Source organism: Canis lupus, chromosome 13, assembly GCF_003254725.2.
Source record: "Canis lupus dingo isolate Sandy chromosome 13, ASM325472v2, whole genome shotgun sequence".
Taxonomy (NCBI): Eukaryota; Metazoa; Chordata; class Mammalia; order Carnivora; family Canidae; genus Canis; species Canis lupus.
This window is the reverse complement of record NC_064255.1, coordinates 63,094,792-63,108,226: the sequence shown is the minus strand read 5'-3', so window position 1 is coordinate 63,108,226 and position 13,435 is coordinate 63,094,792. Positions and strand designations below refer to the sequence as shown.

The following is a 13,435-nucleotide window of genomic DNA, read 5'->3' as shown; positions in this document are numbered from 1 at the left end:
AAATTATCTTGTTTTTAGGAAATCCTGGGAAATTGGGTGAAGAATTTTCTAGAATTCCTTATATTCTTCCTGCCACTTCTCTTATTAAAGATTAAATAACTTTAATTCTCTTAAATAACTTTAATTTAATTTATTAAATTAAATAGAATAGAATAATTTAATTCTCTTAAATAACTTTAATAAGCTTAAATAACTTTAAAGTCATTTCAAAATAAAATATTATAAAAATTAAGTATATAAATACAGATAATCAAGTTGAGAGATGTGTATTGTAGACCTGAATGCTTGTGCCCCTCTTGTTCATATGTTGAGCCTAATCCTTAGTTGGAGGTGGGGTCTTTGGGAAGTGATTAGGTCATGAGGATGGAGCTCTAATGAATGAGATCTTTTTTTTTATAAGTGCTCCTATAAAAGAGATCCCACAGAGCCCTCTTCCACCATCTGTCCTGTGAGGACACAGCAAAAAGAAGGTCATCTATAACCAGGAAGGGGTTTCTCATCAGACACAGGATCTACTGGCACCTTAATCTTGGACTTCTCAGCCTCCAGAACTCTGAGAAATAAGTTTTTGTTGTTTGAGCCACCCAGTATCTGATGATTTTGTCATAACAGCCCAAACAGAGTAAGACAGGCACATTAAACAAAATCGTTTTTATACTAAATCAGGTTAATATTTAAGCACGCTGACAATTTGTTAAGAGATCTAGGACTGTTTGTTTCTCTCGGGGTTAGTTTCAAAGGGCACGGGGACATACTGGATTTTGTGTAGTTTCCAGGAACATAGTGCAAAGATGAGGGCCCACACACGTTTAGCTTTGCAATAATATAAAAAAGCCACTTCAGCCAGCACAAGTCCTCAGAGACAGCTAAGCATACCTGTGTCCTGGGGCTGCAGGGATTTGGAGGGAAGGCTCCAGTATAAACACAACTTCCAAGCTGACTATTGATTGCTCTGTTGCTCTCTTGGCAGTTTCTTGCTTTCTGATGCACCGCGGGAAGGTAGGCACACCCTGTGATCAATAGTTTAAAAAAAATCTAATGCTTTGATAACAAACGTTATTTTTATTCAAACAAAAAAAAATCTCTGTTTACATTTGTTTAATGTTGACAGGGCTGCCAAAGGATATTCATGGGCCCTAGACACTTCTACCTTTATGGAGCTTTCCCATCATAATCATATCAAAATTAAAAATTACTTTTGATATAGCTTTAAACACTTCAACTTTGGGGGATCCCTGGGTGGCTCAACGGTTTGGCGCCTGCTGTCTGCCCAGGGCCTGATCCTGGGGTCCCGGGATCGAGTCCTACATCAGGTTTCCTGCATGGAGCTTGCTTCTTTCTCTGCCTCTGTGTGTGTGTGTGTGTGTGTGTCTCATGAAGAAATAAATAAAATCTTAAAAAAAAGTAAATAAATAAATACTTCCACCTTTTTTTGCTATTTCAGGCAAATTTTAGTAGATTTTTGTGAGCCCCCCAGAGTTTCATCTTTCTCTTTTGTGAAAAAAAGTAAGTAACTAGAAAGCTTCTTTTTTAAAATTTTGACTTTAAAAGAAATTGAAACATTTTCATGAGTCACTCAAATTATTGTGAGTGCTAGGCAATGTGTCTACTGTACTCGATGCATAAGTCAACCCGCCCTGATTTGAATTAGATTTTGAATTTTTTATTCGCTATTTCTATACCTCTAAGGAAAGTATAGTATTTGAATTGATGTAGACATCTGGTTGCTTAAAATCAGATCATGTTCTATAAGAAATATATTTATATGTCTGAATATTAGTTGAATTTTATAGACCTATGTCTATGTATATCTGTATCCATATATACTTTATGTTCCATGGGGAATCACAGTTGATAAAAATTGTTAATACTGAACCAGATATTGAACCCATATATTTTTACTGTTAACAAAGGCTCAGACATCTTCTGCTTGCTTTGAAGACACCATGATGAGACCCTCCTGAGATGCTACTCTATAACAAATAATGCTGTGTTTTTGGCCTGTGGTTTCTGCACCTGCTCTTTTTCTTTCATTAACATTAATTATATATATAATTATATATAACAATAATTATAATAATTATATATAATAATATATTAATATTAATTATATATAATTTTATACATAATTAATATATATGATATCTGTGTGAAATAATCATGTTTCTATTAATTTTTTCTGAAGGTGATTTTTTATTCATGAGATCATAGCTTACCTCCTATAAATAGTGAAATGATGTCACAGAGGATTCTGCAAAATCAAATAGAAGAAAAAAATGCCACATGGAGGTTCCATGTTGATTTTAAAAACTACAAATATTAGTCTTTATATAGAAAGGCATTCAAAATAGTGAGAATCACTTTTTTTAAAAAGGAAATTGATGTCAAGGGCTGGCCAAAGATTAGGTCTTTATTTGCAGCAAGCTCTTTCTTAAAATTAAGACATTTTCCACAGTCCTCAAGATCATCACGATAGATTTTAAAGGATCTCTAACAGATTGTGCTCTTTGATGAAATCAGTCCCTGTCCTCTTAAAATTTTTACTGCTTCCATCATGCCAAGTATTATTACTGTAGCGCCTCAATGCCAGTGCATGGGGATACCTTCTACTCCTTTCCATCCCAAATTTATTGAAGAATTAAGAAAAATTCAGAATATTTCACACTATAAAAAATTCATGTAAATGCTTTTAAAAACACTTCATTATTTTGCTTCTGCAAATGTAGTATGTCTAGGTACTGGGTATTCATGGTAAACAAAACAGCAAGAAAAAAAAACCTCTGTCCTCATGAAACATAACATACTGCAGATATCTGCTTAGTTTTAGCTGTCAAGCCCCCTTACTTCTGAATTCTAGAGCAAACGTTTCGTTTATTTGATAAGTAAATTCCAAAACAGAGTCTGGAGAGCTAGCTAACCTCCATTCTGCAAATTTAAAATAATTAGAGAAGCAGGAGAAAGTCTCTGAAATAATTAAATTTGAATTGGAACTAGTATGATTGAAGCAACTTCAGGTACGTGTTGGCTGACCCCTAGCAATCTGACTCCACATAACCTGGGAATTCCTTTCACCATGACTACTGGGTCCAATGGGCTTCGGCAGTATAAGTGAGGTGCCTGTGTCCTCTGAAAAATTGTTAAGAAATCCTGCTGGGATCATTTCAGTTCACCAGGGAACCCCAAAGGACCATGGCAAAGGAATATCTAAAACCTGATAAATAGTTCATATCAAAAATCTCATTATTTTAGCATGAAGCTTATTCAGGAAGAGACCTCTGCCTGGCTCTGCAGTAAAAGTGGATGCAGAAGTTTCCAGATAGTTTTGAGAAGGAGGGTTGATTTTTCTCAATGAAAATTCTTCATTTTTCATGCAACTTATAAGAAAGATTCAGAAGTCAGGTCAATTACCTGATGGAATTGCCATAAGCTTTTTTTTCCCCTGTTACTTAAAAGGTTTCTTTCACGTCTTTGCCTCTTCAAGGAGACTTTTCAGTGATAGAAAAGAATAGCAATGGGAGTTTTGCTTTTTTGATAACTGAAAATGTAGAGTAAAACAGGAAACCTAAGAGTATTAATTTCTCCAAAAAAAAAAAAAAACCCAAACCACACTGCAAAATAGTTCCTTTAATCCAGTTTTTTTTTTTTTTAAGATTTTATTTATTTATTCATGACAGACACAGAGAGAAAGGGAGAGGCAGAGACACAGGCAGAGGGAGAAGCAGGCTCCATGCAGGAAGCCTGATGTGGAACCTGATCCTGGGTCTCCAGGATCACACCCCAGGCTGAAGGAAGTGCTAAACCTCTGGGCCACCTGGGCTGCCCCATTGTTTGTTTTTAATTGCTTTTAGGGATGAGAAGAATGAATGATATAAAAAGTAAAGGATAATTCCTCCATGCTTTCCCAAAATTTCTTAGTGAACATGCTAATGAAATTTCAAATAAATAAAATCAGAACTCTATAAAAACAGAACCATTGTTGTCTTATCTTCACTACTGCAGCCCCTCACTACACTTAGTCTTCAGGGGCTCTCTCTGGCCATTGAAGTCCACTGAACCAGCAGAGCCATGGACTGGAAATAATGGAAAATGAATGCCCCTGAAAGCAGCCTTTAACTAATGACACACTAGAGTAGTCTACATGTCCTGGCTCCCTCACCCCTCAGGCAGGGTAACCCTCATGCACGTATTTTATGTGGTTCCAGTAAAGCTCCAATCAATCCATAGCAATAACTTGTTTGATAACTAACACTTTTTTGAGTGCTGTCTCTTTCCTTCACTACTATGGCCCCATCCCTCCCAGGTTTATAGGGATCACTTTCAAAATAAACTATTTGCACTTGAATCTGTATCTGAGTGACTGCTCTTAGGGAGAACCTAAGACCATAGCAGTGGAGTACCCCGGAGGGGGTGGGGGGTGCTGAAAAGGAACCACTGTGTTTAGTGTCTTAAATTTCTACAGTGGGGTAAAAACATGCCACTTCATATCACACAGAATTGTGAGAACAAGTAAAATGCTTTAAGCTTTTAGTTATATAAAATACTATTTTCAAATGTAATTTAGTTCAAATATAATATACCTACATGTATATAGGTAGTACATAGATTAACCAATATTAAGTATAGCCAAATCGAAAAGAAAAAATATTAAGAGGATAATATAATGGTTTGGTACAACATCCATATTTATTTTAGACTCAATGATGTTAGATGAGGGAGCTCTGCTGCGGCTGCTCTCATCTCTGCTGATCCTACCTTCTGTTTTTACTCAATTATCGCTTGAACCATGAGACTTTTGTGCTAGAGAAGCATCCCTGTTATGGCTTTATTATATTGGAAAAGCAAAATAACAAGGATTCACTTGACAATGTTCCTAGTGTCACTGTTGGTTGGTTAAAATTATTTACGTGCCATAGGTAGCCATTTCATTTAAACAGAAATGTTTTGTCAACACCAGGTTTTATTTACTTAACCTTTAAAAAGATATTTCTTCATATGCTCCTCAGATAGAGTTTTCTCTCTACCACTTTGGCAGTTTGGAAATATTCATATTTGCTTCATTCTCTCTTCTTCCTCCCTCACTCCCTCCCTTCCTGCTTTTCTTCTCTCTCTTTTTTTTTTCTTCTTAACATGTAAATGTAAACTTTTCTGGAAAGTTTTTTTATTTTACCAAGCACATACATTTTGACTTAGAAAATTTAAAACGTTCTATGGAAATTTTTACACATTTCACATCTCTGTGAAATACAAACACAACCCAGAAAACAAAATACAGAACAGAACCCATTCCAGGGAGGATTTTTATATTTTAGTCTCTAGGTTGGGAATTTTTTCTCAAGTCCTCAGCATTAGTGATTCACAGTGTAGGTACCTGTTCCCAAGACTGACTTTCGACTATCCATCACCAGTGGTTGTGCACAGCAAGGCTAGCCTTCCTAGGCTGCCAGTGGGATGAGGGAGAAAAATACAATTAACGATGAATTTATTAGTTGGATAAGGAAATGGAATTTACATAAATGAAGTAGAGAAAACCCCCGAGTATATTATCCTGTAGAAATTTACCTGCTTTTATTGTATGTCTAATTTGTGTCCCATAGTTTTACAACTTAGTAACTCTTGATGATAATGTCATGAAGTAGTTGGCAGCCTCATCTTATCAGTGAGGAAATAGAGACTCAAAGAAGTTTGATAACTTGCTAAAGTTCATCTGAGTAGTAGCAGGGTAGAAAAGCCATGCACCTGCTCAAGTGAAAGATAACCTGATTGAATCTAGTCAGCATGTTTAGTCCCAGCTACCTGGTGATGACCTTGGGTCCATAAAGGAATTAGTGAATTAACAAATGCATGAGCTAAGAGAACAGTGTCTCTATTTTAAGTCTCAAAGTATATTTTGGAGAAGATGAAATTCCTTGAATAAATTGTAGAATTAAAGAAAGAGATAACCCTGGTCATGTGGACTAACAGGGCAGGAATAAAGGCCATTATGCAGGATTATTTCTATTTTCTGTAAAGTCCTCCAGGGAGACTTCATTATCTCAATAAAAGATAGAAATAGGGAAAAAAGAAAATAAAGCATACTCTTTCTCTCTCCTGAGCATCGTTATAGAAAATCCCATGAATTGGATTTAAACAGTTTTTGTTTAGGAGAAGCCCAAGTACCTGGGAAATAGGAGGACAAATTAGAGGGGAAGCTTTGTGTTAGAGTCAAATGATATTTTCTGGATAAAAGGGATACTTGATATGTATAAAGGGAGCAAGAAACCATAGCATTGAGTAACTCGAAGCTAGTAGACAATCTTGGAGAATTGTTTTGTTAGACACCAACGGTCTAAGGACGTCTGTTAAAGAACATTGGCCAATACAATTATTGTGGAATCCTATCATTAGGGTGCCTTTCAGATTGTTATAGTGCAAAATGTCCTGAAAAAAATGTCCTGACTGACTGTGGGTTTCCATACTTCTATTGGCCAACTCAGGCTGACAAATATTTAACTGCCACGCTGTTTCATGAACTGTTCAGCTTTCTTTGAAGCCAGGGTTTCATGGTTAGCTTGTGAGATAATGCCAGGTACCAAGAGCTATTGAAGATAAGAAGAAAACCGCTTTTTTTTTTGCTTGATCAATGAGGTTTTTATGAATTTAAATAGATGCTCCTGGGCTTATCTAAGCAGTCCCAGTAGGATTCAGTACCTACAAACAGAATCGTTTGTAATGAAACTCACCTGGAAGAGCTACATTAACCTGGCAATGAGTGGGGGCAGATGCCTCCCTTGTCAGATGCAGTACCACAAGCAATCTCTCATAAAAGCAATTGCTTTCCAGGAGTCCCGGAGTCAATAATGCAATCTGTGGTGTCCCTGTCCAATAAGTGACAGTTGCATTACCTTTGTTAGCGTGATTTTGCTGTGAAATTCAGGTGACTTTTTTTTTCAGCTATGGATCCCCTGGGTCCAGCTTTCTGGTTCCTAGGGAAATTCTCTGAGCTCACCAAGTTCTCTCTCTCATTTTGTAGCTTTATTAAGGCATAATTTCCCTACCATAACTTTACATATTTAAAATGTACTGTCTGATGAACTTCGAGATATATATATATATATCCCTGAAACCATCATCAGGGTCAAGATAATGAAAATATCCATCACCCTCAAAAGTTTCCTTCTGCCCCTTTGTAATTCCTGTCTCCAACCCTGCTGCTTAGGTCCCCAGACACATGCTGGTCTGTGCTGAGGTGAGGCTCCTGTGGAGATGGTCCAAGAGATGAAGGTGCAGCCTCAGGCTTTGTCTGATCTAGTTTGAAAGTCATGCCACATCTCTTGTGTCATGTCCTATTTGTTAAGCGAGTCACTAATATCAACACAGATTCAAGAGGATGAGAATCCGATTCCACCTCTCAATGGAAGGAGGAGCAAAAGCACTTTCTGCCAAACTTAAATTACTGCACCGAAATGGAAATGATCACGATAGCCTAAACTCTCCATTTTACAGATACAGATACCAAAGCATGGCGTTTTGATGTGACATCAGCGTTGAGTAAATACAATTAACTCTAAAACTTCAAATCCGACGCTCAATACTTCTGGAAAGATTTAAGTCAAAAACTTTGTTAGATACCAACCATGTTGCTCTTGGCCTAATAAAAAACAAAAACAACCTTTAGCAGTTAGACAGCTTAGAGCTTCCTCATGAAAAACCTTCTTCTCAACGAAAAACTCTGATCTTCAAGCTGTTCGGAAAATTCTCACACATGTCACGGAAAGGCAGGTGATCACTGCAAATACTCTGCACTATGTGTTGTGGCAGTTTCAGATGGCAAGCCTTCCAGGGTATGACCCACAAGGCACAGCAGCACCTCAAAACATCCGAAGAGGATTTAGATCATTCAAGTGTTATCACAGATTGGCTTCTCCAGGAGCAGATGCTGATGAAAAAGTTCTAGAGACCTGGTGCACAACAACGTGCATACAGTTAATACTACTGTGCTGTCTGCTTAAATAAACACGGTTCAGGTGATAGATTTTATATCATGTGGTTTTTTTTTTGTTAACACACACACTCAAATAAGAAGCAGATTGTGGGATGATTTTGAATTTAAAGACAGGTTAGGGATCAAAATCTACAAAAAGGGGGAGGGAGCAGGATTGGGCAGAAGAGAACAGTTGCATTGCGATGCAAACCTTAATATACACTTAGCCAAGCCCGCATGGTCAGTCCCAGAGCAAATACAGTGGTCCCTCCAAGAGCCAAAGGCCCGGCCTTTAAACCCTCACTGAGCCCCTGGACACAGTGTGTCCCTGGGAGGGCGTGACTTTGGGCAAGGCAGCTGTCTGCAGCTGAAACAAGTTCTTCCTCTAAGGGGGCGCTGGGCAGAGGAATTCCATGGCTACTGCCACTATGGGAGATGGAAATGCAGATGACGGCATAGAGGAAAAGTAATGACTCTCCTTTTGAAGATGTCATCTGAAATCCTGAAGGAATAATATAGAGCACATGACTCACTAATAATTTCCGTACACTGAAAATAGAATCCAAGGGTATTTAGTATTAATTTTAGCTAGAGAATATCTGCTCTTTGTTTTCACACACACGTGCACACACATACACACACCCCCTCTTTTAACCTGACATAGGTAAGGGTCAAAAATAAGATCATAGGTGGATGCCTGGGTGGCTCAGTAGTTGAGCGACTGCCTTCGACTCAGGGCGTGATTGATCCCGGGTGCAGGGATTGGGTCCCACATCGGGCTCCCTGCATGGAGCCTGCTTCTCCCTCTGCCTGTGTCTCTGCCTCTCTCTGTGTCTCTCATGAATAAATAAATAAAATCTTTTTAAAACAATCATAGGGTTAGTTACGAGTATGGGGAATGTAATATGCTTTTTAATTTCTACACTATTGAGTTTATTCATAATATTATCAGCTTTTATTTTTTTCCCCATTTTTTGTTTTCCTATTTGTGTTTTTGTAAAAACAGGGTCTCTAATCCAAAATATGCTAATAAAATGCAATTTGAAGCTTTAAAATGTTACAAAATGGTAAATATGTTGATCTACTTCTTAATATTTTCATGTAATTTTGTGCTTTCATATAGAGTGACATTTTTTTCCCCACATTTTCAACCAGAATATTTTGAGGCTTCCTAAGATTACATTTGCTCTCTTCATGAACTTAAATGAATTACTTATTTTTTTCTAAACCTCAGTTGTCTCATCTGTAAAGTGGAAATATGATAGCACTTATTTAATAGGAACTCTCTGAGCACTAAATGATATAATATGTGCAGATAGTTTATGGCAGTGGCTGGCACGTAGAAACAAGTCAGTGGTGTAACTGAGTATATTGTGATATTGGTAACCATCCCTTCATTAGCAAAAATCAACTATTGCCATGATACCCTTTTGCAAAAGGCATTTGTTGAACATTAACGATTTAGAAATGGAAACCAAAATTCTAATCCCACTGTTCAGTCTCCAGGATTTTTCTATATCCGTCACCAGGTGGCCCCACATCCATATCCTTCCTGGCTCTTGCAGTCAAGGAAACGAATCAAATGGCAAGAAGACACTGCAGGAAAAATCCACAGTAATAATAATCCAAAGTGTAGATGGTTCATTTAATAATCAGTTGTGAATTTGGCTAGAAGAGAGAGAAGCAAGCTTCAGAGGTTTGAAATGGGCAAGAAAGCTGTTAAATGTGTCTAGACATCTTTCTTCAAGACTAGTCTCCATAAAAGTGATAAATAAATCATCCTATTGATGTTGAACACTTCAAATAGTACATGGCATCGCATGCTTGGTTGAAAAAGATCTGTAATCTTTGCTTTTTCTCTCTTTTATAAATTGGTTAGTTAACACTAATTTCTTGGCTTTACCTGAGTACTTACAAAACAGTTTCAAACCCTTTCCTCCTCTTCGCCTACCTGAGACATAGACCAAAACTACAGATTAACTTTTTCTCAGATCCTGTCAGGAAAGATCCTGCTAGAATGAAGGTTTTATCATATCATGGCTGATTCATTATTTCTTCTTCTTATCTCAGAATCCTTGAAGTCTGAAGATTGGAATCTCAAAAGTTTCCTTTCAGACAATAAAAAATTATTTCCAGGCTAGGTAAGGTACTGCTAGAAGAAATGATTGGCAATTGATTGCAACTGATTGATGATATTTGGACAAATGGCAAAAGAGTTAATAAGGTGGAACTGGGTATATAAGAAATACCCACATTGAGTGTTAGCAGTTAAGAGTCTTAGCACTAGAGTCAGAAGTTTGGTATTCTAGTTTAGCGTAATAGTAGTGTAGCTTAGATAAGTCACTTCCAGATAATCATACTTCCTTCATGAAAGTTTTAGTGTGAATTAAATGAGATCACATGTAAAGTGCCGAACATTTTGCCTAGAACATGGTAAGGACATTATAGTGCCTTTCATTATCATCACTGCTTTTACTCATGGTATCATCAGATGGTGGCAATAATTAATTTAATTTAATCTTCAATGGAAAGAGCCAAACATATCCCTGCTGATTTTTCTCAACTGATTCTGAATTGAGCCTCAAAACCCAGCTCTGAATGGTGCATTATTTTCCATGTTTGTTTTTTGCAGAAGTGGTCAGAAGGGTGGACAGCCCAACATTGCTTGAAAGAGTGCAACCTTGAATTCAACTGGAAGGTCTGAATAGATGTACATTTTTTCTTATCTATTTATTTATTTTATTTTTAGCTTATTGAGCTGAGTATATATTTTAGCCAAAATATGGAAAATTTTACTTTGGTTGAGTTGACAGACTTTTCAAAGTAATGAGAGAGACTTGATTTGATTGTGTGCACTATATTACATATTTGATTTTTGTATCAGGAAAAGATGCAGAAATAAGACAGAATTGTAGATCTTATTCTAGCAAAGTCTTTCTTGCATCTATCTTGTAAATAAGAAGGTAAAATTAGTCTAGTTACAGTATGGGTAATCACAATTCATAATCAAACACGATTCATCTGATGTCCAAAATTTTCAGCTTTATATTTTACATGAATTGTTAAGATTCTATTGTCAGTTAATTTGTGGCAAGGACTTTTGCAGCTAGCCATCCAGATGGTAGAGACACTAGATAGAGAACATATTTTGAAATTCTTCCTGCATTTTAGACAATGCTGTTCAGTGCTTATTTTCCAAGATAAATGTATTATTAAGATAATCACTTTCATCAAGAACGTAGTTATAGGCCTAAAACATTTCAAGATGGATTCGAATGCAATATTTATTATACGTGATGTTTTGAAACTTACAAAAACTAAATAGCGTTTTTAGAAACTAAAAATCGGAACAAAGATTAGCCTAAATGGTCACTTTTATACATACATACGAAGTAATAACATATACATATATGCCAGGCACTATGTTGCAGTTTATATATTATTTCATCTAATTTTAAAGACAATTTTATGAGGATTATTATCTGCATTTGACATATGAGAAAACCAAAGTCTTAATACACTAGGTCAGTAGTTTCCAAAATGTTAACTATGTACTATTTTATTTTATTATTATTTTTTTATGTTCTATTTTATTATGTAAACACTCATGAATGCACACCATGAGCATAAGAACTAGAGCTTTATCACTATTATCAAATATACCTATGTTCCTTCACGATTCTGTTCCTCTGCTTCCAGAGTTAATTACAATCCTAAACTTTATTCTTGCAGTTAGAACTGTAGCTATTTTCCAAAGCCAGACTAGACACTAATTTATTTGTGACATTTTTTGAGTTTATATAAAATTGCATCAATGTTTTGGCAGTCATTGACTTAATGTAAACATGGTAAGCATAATTCTCGGATTTTGTACTTCCTGCTCAGAATTCATCAATTGGTTTTGTGGTTTTAATTTAGTATTTATGCATGATTTCTTTTTTCTTTTTTTTTACCTTCTCCATCTGCTTAATTCTGCCTTCTTCTTTTTTTTAAAATATTTTATTTAAATTCAATTTGCCAACATATAGTATAATACCCAGTGTGCATCCCATCAAGTGCCCTCCTCAGTGCCCATCACCCAGTTACCCTAACCCCCCGCCCACCTCTCTTTCAACTACCCTTTGTTCATTTCCCAGAGGTAGGAGTCTCTCATGGTTTGTCACCCTCTCTAATTTTTCTCACTAAGTTCCCTCCTTTCCCTTATAATCCCTTTCATTATTTCTTATATTCCCCGTATGAGTAAAACCATATGATAATTGTCTTTCTCTGATTGACTTATTACATTTAGCGTAATACCCTCCAGTTCCATCCGTATCAGAGTAAATGATAGGTATTCATTCTTTCTAATGGCTGAGTAATATTCCAAAGAAGGCCACATCTTCTTTATCCACTCATCTTTCAATGGACACCAAGGCTCCTTCCACAGTTTGGCTATTGTGGACATTGCTGCTATGAACATTGGGGTGCAGGTGTCCCATCGCTTCACTACATCTTTATCTTTGGGGTAAATACCCAGTAGTGAGTTGCTGGGTCATAGGGTAGCTCTATTTTTAACTTCTTGAGGAACCTCCACATAGTTTTCCAGAGTGGCTACACCAGCTTGCATTCCTACCAACAGTGCAAGAGGGTTTCCCTTTTTCTACATCTTCTCCAACATTTGTTGTTTCCTGCCTTGTTAATTTTCCCCATTCTCACTGGTGTGAGGTGGGATCTCATTGTGGTTTTGATTTGTATTTCCCTGATGGCAAGTGATGCAGAGCATGTTCTCATGTGCTTCTTGGCCATGTGTAGGTTTTCTTTGGAGAAACGTCTGTTCATGTCTTCTGCCCATTTCATAACTGGATTGTTTCTTTCTTGGGTGTTGAGTTTATCAGTTCTTTATAGATCTTGGAAAGTAGCCCTTTATCTAATGTGTCATTTGCAAATATCTTCTCCCATTCTGTAGGTTGCCTTTTAGTTTTGTTGACTGTTTCCTTTGCTGTGGAGAAGCTTTTTATCCTGATGAAGTCCCAACAGTTCATTTTTGCTTTTGTTTCCCTTGCCTTCATAGATGTGTCTTATAAGAAGTTGCCGTGGCCGAGTTCAAAAAGGGTATTGCCTGTGTTCTCCTCTAGGATTTTGATGATTCTTGTCTCACATTTAGATCTTTCATCCACTTTGCGTTTATCTCTGTCTATAGTGTAAGAGAATGGTCCAGTTACATTCTTCTGTATGTGGCTGTCCAATTTTCCCAACACCATTTATTGAAGACTTTTCTCCAATGGATATTCTTTCCTGCTTTCTCAAAGATGAGTTGACCATAGAGTTGATGGTCCATTTCTGGGTTCTCTATTCTGTTCCACTCATCTATGTGTCTTTTTTTTTTTTACACATGATTTCTTGACAATCATTTACTTTGTGCTGATTTGATGAGGAAAATTCAATTTAGTATTACACTTTAAAATAATTTTCTTGAAACTCCAAAATTTAAAATTG

The 13,435-nt window shown here is 36.6% G+C and overlaps 1 protein-coding gene and 2 long non-coding RNA genes across 4 annotated transcripts in view; 2 read left to right on the top strand and 1 right to left on the bottom strand.

Moving 5' to 3' along the window:
- Positions 1-13,435, bottom strand: part of LOC112652150 (growth-regulated protein homolog gamma-like) — a 99,175-nt gene that overhangs the window by 26,598 nt on the left and 59,142 nt on the right. The gene's annotated exons all lie outside the window — the stretch shown is intronic.
- Positions 1-13,435, top strand: part of LOC118355741 (uncharacterized) — a 112,472-nt gene that overhangs the window by 63,764 nt on the left and 35,273 nt on the right. The gene's annotated exons all lie outside the window — the stretch shown is intronic.
- On the top strand, positions 201-8,016 carry LOC112652272 (uncharacterized). The gene is made up of 2 exons (XR_007401753.1): positions 201-999; positions 7,196-8,016. It is a non-coding gene; the product is annotated as an uncharacterized LOC112652272 (long non-coding RNA).